This window comes from Polypterus senegalus, chromosome 13, assembly GCF_016835505.1.
Source record: "Polypterus senegalus isolate Bchr_013 chromosome 13, ASM1683550v1, whole genome shotgun sequence".
In the NCBI taxonomy this organism is placed as follows: domain Eukaryota; kingdom Metazoa; phylum Chordata; class Cladistia; order Polypteriformes; family Polypteridae; genus Polypterus; species Polypterus senegalus.
The window spans coordinates 88,363,693-88,369,692 of record NC_053166.1 but is presented as its reverse complement, the minus strand read 5'-3'; the positions used below and the strand labels follow the sequence as shown (position 1 = coordinate 88,369,692).

General features: G+C 37.6%; 1 protein-coding gene across 1 annotated transcript in view; it reads left to right on the top strand.

Annotated features, from left to right (window-relative positions):
- Positions 1 to 856: 856 nt before the first annotated feature.
- The window catches only part of LOC120543429 (serine/threonine-protein phosphatase 6 regulatory subunit 1-like), a 156,353-nt gene continuing 151,209 nt past the window's right edge, over positions 857 to 6,000 (top strand). The window contains exon 1 of the mRNA XM_039776556.1: positions 857 to 1,406. The gene's annotated coding sequence lies outside the window, so the exon portion shown is untranslated. The remainder of the gene's footprint in view (positions 1,407 to 6,000) is intronic.

Genomic DNA, 6,000 nt, shown 5'->3' with positions numbered 1-6,000 from the left:
GTCTTTGGACTGTGGAAGGAAACCGGAGTACCCGGAGCAAACCCACGCAAACACTGGGAGAACATGCAAACTCCACGCAGGAAGGATCCGGGAGGACCCTAACTGCGAGGCAGCAGCGCTACCCACTGTGCCACCGTGCCGCCCCAACTTAAGAAAATAATCCACCTAAAGAGCCATGGCTCCAGTCTATCACTCAATGTCAGTGCAACAGTACTGAACATATTTTGCACCTATGTACATTAAAAAAAATTTTGGATTGATCTGGAAATAAATAGCAAAATAAATGTAGTGAATGCTGATATCCTATTTTGTTATGCAAAACGTTAAAGAATGTAACTGTAACAAATCTCTTCATCTTTGTATAATTATTTATACACAAAATGAAGTTTAGTAGCAGAATTCCAATTTACAGTTTGTTTATTAAAGACTTTTATTCGCTTGTGTACTCTATAGAAAATATAAAAAATAGTAAGGCAATCAAAACAGAATATCTGTTCTCCAAATTTGATTTGTACTAATACAGTTTGCCTCTGTATTGTAGTTTATTTTTCTCTGGTATTGCAATTGTTTGAATAAATTTTCTTTATTGGCATTTATAATTTACTGCTATAATGTATCACATATTACATACATATGTCTTCTCAATTAATATATAACTATTAAAAACACGTTCTATAACGCGAAAAAGAGAACGCAGAAAGACTTCACTTGCAGTCACTTCATACGTAATATCCGGTTTTAAAACCATCGAGTTCTTCTTTGTTGCTAAATATAGATAAGTCAAGTGACCACAAATGTCAAGTGAAGCGAAGATTGGTTGTGTACACGTAGGTTTCCTCCCAATGCATTCTGGGATAGATTGTGGTTGAGTCGCTGTGGGGAGCCATATTGCAGCTGTCAGTTAGAGGCTGGCTCCTGCAGCCGGAAAAGGAGAAACGTTCAACGGTGCGGGAGTAGTGAAAACTGGCTGCGGGAGGCGGCGGAGACAGCGGGGCAGAAGGATTTACACCTTCGCCACTTAGTCCGCGCCGCCTTGACCCGCCGTGGCCCCTGCTCGAGGACTTTTTGGGGACGAGTTAAAAGAGGCGGCCCAAGGAGCCTCGTATTTTATTAGTAGGGCTGGCCTGAAGAGAGACGTTGACATAGAACTGGGGAAGACGGATGATCTCCGAAACTCTTCGTGATTTACTTTTTTCTTCCGGATATCACATGCTGTGGGTGTACTGCACATTTTTTTATTGCTTATTTATATATTTTGTCGGTCTCTAAGCTTCGTGTCACTCTTGTATCGGTGTTGTGGAGATCTACGCAAGCTTGTTGTGGACTCGAATGTGGACGCCTCGCAATTGAGATCACCGGTTTGTCCAAGAAGAGAGGGGGAAAGGCTCCTGCTGTGGATCGGCAAGGTCAGTTACCGGCGTGTTTTTTCCCGTTCTCCGCCGGCTTTATTAATAGGTTCTCTTCTCTCGTCTCCCGTCTATTTATAGACGTTCGGCGTGCGCGCAGTGTTGCCCGGCATTAGGCTTAATTCTTCACATGCAAGGTGCATCTACAATAAGTGTCTTTTTGCATTTTTCGTTTTGTCCAAATTAAGATTTGTAGGTAAACGAAAGACACCAGCACAAGTGTCCGTCATCCCTCAAATTAGTATTTTCGCCATTTACTATTTTTTCAGTATGTAGTGTTTTTTTATTGAGAACGTTATTACCGGGTATTTTAAAACGGATGTATGTTATATTGTGGAGGAATTAAGAAAATGTTTGCAAAGTACAGAAACAGTACAGAAAGAAGAGAAAATTAATCTTAAAATAGTTTTTACGCTCTCCTCCTAGTTGTGTTGCTATTCGACTGCGTAGTCTTAAGCTTAAAATTTAAAACGGTAATCACTAAAACACAGACTCAGTGTTACAGAGATAGTATATGTACAGTGTGAGAGTTAAGTTTTATAAATGAGAGAGAAGTTTATGAACGGGAGCAGTATGGTCTCATTTTTGATGATAGCACGATTCTGTAACTATTTGGGAGTGTGTTTTCCATCCCAGTACTACAGTCAGGATTTCATTTATAAAGCTGATCACATTTACTGTTTCATTTCAAGTTTTCCATCTCTATCTCTGTTAAAATATACACGTTCTATAGAACAAGGTTTCTGATATAAGTAGTTACAGGAACACAAAAAAACAGGGTGTTAAGTTGTTACAGGCATATTTTGGAAAATGTTGCACTGCATCAAAATATTGAGAAGGAAGATGGAAAATTATTGAATGTTTAATACACCTTATATCAGAGTGTTTTTTAACGGATGACTGTAGTAGCTACTGTCAAAACAAGCTTAGAAAGTTTAGTAATTTGGTACAGTGAGGATTCATGAATGTTCTCCAGGAGTTAACATTTTTCTACAAAATGTTACATGTTTTGCAGTGAATATTGGGAGCAATTCTATCATAATCCAAGAAAAAGTAATGCTGCTATAAACTTAGTTAAAATGTGTACTATTTAGTTTTGTTAAACCTGTTATTAATAAAAAAGTAACATTTGCAAGATTATCCATTGCAGGACTCTTGCACACCCATCCAAACCTGCCCTTATATCAGGGTCAATTTCATCCATAGGAAGAGAGGTGTTTGGTGTTTTTTTTTGGTGTCTATGTGTATATAACAAAACACGTTTTTTTGGAAACTCTGTTGCTGACATCCTGCTGAACTCTGCTACTCTCAGAGTGTGGGTTTCTAAGTGTACATTGGACTTCGTATTAATATACTATGAAGAAGCAACATTTTAGGAAGAGGTCAAAGTTTTTTTTTTTTGGCAATTAAAGGTCTTTCATTGTAACTAAGGTATAGTGAATAGAATCCCATGAGCTGGTTACAAATAATACAGTTAAAGGGTTTTTAGAATATTGTTGTAACCCAATAAACATCCTTGCTGTATAGTTGCCTAATTCAACACAGGCTTTGGATTTCAAACCCCAAGGTTGTGGGTTCAAATCACTTGACCTGACAGTTCTCCAGAACGAAAGAAATGTATGTAACCAGTCATAAATATTATAAGTTACCTTCCATAAAGGCAGCCAAATAAGTTAATGTAAGAATTCATTAATGAGAGTGTCATATCATTAGGATTAAACAACAATGGAGCACAAAATATGTGTGGTGCACATAGATGAATTTCATTGTTGGATATGAGTGGTACTCAAAACACCAAGTTTGTAACAGCAGTTTAAGTATAAGTATTCTCAACTGCTAAACCATTGTTACCTCAAAAATTTAATCAGTAGATAACTTCATCTATAAGCAAGGAAAGGTTTGATAGTGTGGTTTGGACAGCAGTGAAAAAGACAAGAAAACACAATGCTGAAGTCTGACAATTTCTTGTAGTGTATTCATACTAATAACTTAGTTTATATTTTTGCTCTCTCCAAGATGATTGCCAATTTATAATGTCGCACAACAGTGGTGATAATCATGTCTCCACCTGATATTGCACTGTAATTTCATTAGAGGATAGTTTGCTGTGTTGTTTGGTTTCTGATTAATGAATTTGTTCTGATTAATGTAGCTGTTAAAAGATGATGAAATGTTTAGGCCCTTTTTGCAAGTACATACCCTCTCAATTGCATAAGCAGAATAAAATATTTTTTGTCAGTTTCATACATTTTACTTTTCCCAATAAGAGCTTAGTTTAATTAGTATATTTTACTCCAAATTATTTTTTTGAACTTGGTTCATTCAGTATATGATTTTTATCGTCTAGAGTCTAACCAGGCACCATCAATTATAAGGCAGGGTCCAGCCCTGTAACAGATGTTAAGGTCTTTAATGTAAACATTGACACTCACATGCAGCAGGTGAAGCCAGTCAACATTAATTTCTAGGAGAGTACAGTTGATTAGAAGGACGATTACTGTGAAGATGCGATGCCATGCTGCTCAAAATAAGAAGTAACAAACTAGTTGTTTTGAGATCATGTATTTTTCATTGGTTCAACACACTAAACAATATCCCTGCATATGTCGCTTCAGGCTGATAAAAACTGCATTTCCAAAAACCTTCCCATACAATTGAAATTGTATCTCAAACAAGTATGAATTCCTTTTAAGACATTATTTAAAATTCAAAATAGGTTGGTGTATTTTTGTTTTTTTTTCATTTTTCCTTGACTTTGCATTGCTTTGAATGTTCAGGCTTGAAAAAATTGCCCTTCTGCTCTGTTGAAGCCACTGAGCTAAAGCATAAATATTTAGTTCCTTATGTAGACAGTAATGCAAACATACAGTGGTGTGAAAAACTATTTACCCCCTTCCTGATTTCTTATTCTTTTGCATGTTTGTCACACAAAATGTTTCTGATCATCAAACACATTTAACCATTAGTCAAATATAACACAAGTAAACACAAAATGCAGTTTTTAAATGATGGTTTTTATTATTTAGGGAGAAAAAAAAATCCAAACCAACATTGTCCTGTGTGAAAAAGTAATTGCCCCTTCAACCCAATAACTGGTTGGGCCAGCCTTAGCAGCAATAACTGCAATCAAGCGTTTGTGATAACTTGCAATGAGTCTTTTACAGCGCTCTGGAGGAATTTTGTCCCACTCATCTTTGCAGAATTGTTGTAATTCAGCTTTATTTGAGGGTTTTCTAGCATGAACCGCCTTTTTAAGGTCATGCCATAGCATCTCAATTGGATTCAGGTCAGGACTTTGACTAGGCCACCCAAAGTCTTCATTTTGTTTTTCTTCAGCCATTCAGAGGTGGATTTGCTGGTGTGTTTTGGGTCATTGTCCTGTTGCAGCACCCAAGATTGCTTCAGCTTGAGTTGACGAACTGATGGCCGGACATTCTCCTTCAGGATTTTTTGGTAGACGGTAGAATTCATGGTTCCATCTATCACAGCAAGCCTTCCAGGTCCTGAAGCAGCAAAACAACCCCAGACCATCACACTACCACCACCATATTTTACTGTTGGTATGATGCTCTTTTTCTGAAATGCTGTGTTCCTTTTACGCCAGATATAACGGACATTTGCCTTCCAAAAGTTCAACTTTTGTCTCATCAGTCCACAAGGTATTTTCCCAAAAGTCTTGGCAATCATTGAGATGTTTCTTAGCAAAATTGAGACGAGCCCTAATGTTCTTTTTGCTTACCAGTGGTTTGCGTCTTGGAAATCTGCCATGCAGGCCGTTTTTGCCCAGTCTCTTTCTTATGGTGGAGTCGTGAACACTGACCTTAATTGAGGCAAGTGAGACCTGCAGTTCTTTAGACGTTGTCCTGGGGTCTTTTGTGACCTCTCGGATGAGTCATCTCTGCGCTCTTGGGGTAATTTTGGTCGGCCAGCCACTCCTGGGAAGGTTCACCACTGTTCCATGTTTTTGCCATTTGTGGATAATGGTTCTCACTGTGGTTCGCTGGAGTCCCAAAGCTTTAGAAATGGCTTTATAACCTTTACCAGACTGATAGATCTCAATTACTTCTGTTCTCATTTGTTCCTGAATTTCTTTGGATCTTGGCATGATGTCTAGCTTTTGAGGTGCTTTTGGTCTACTTCTGTGTCAGGCAGCTCCTATTTAAGTGATTTCTTGATTTAACAGGTGTGGCAGTAATCAGGCCTGGGGGTGGCTACGGAAATTGAACTCAGGTGTGATACATCACAGTTAGGTTATTTTTAACAAGGGGCAATTCCTTTTCACACAGGGCCATGTAGGTTTGGATTTTTTCTCCCTAAATAATAAAAACCATCATTTAAAACTGCTTTTTGTGTTTACTTGTGTTATATTTGACTAATGGTTAAATGTGTTTGATGATCAGAAACATTTTGTGTGACAAACATGCAAAAGAATAAGAAATCAGGAAGGGGGCAAATAGTTTTTCTCACCACTGTAAATAACTGAAAGAACAATAAACATTACTTGGTGCAAATGAAAATGACTGTAAAATTCTGAATTCTGGGTAACTCATTTTGTAAAGCTTGTTTTTATTAATAGTAGCAGAACACATGATTT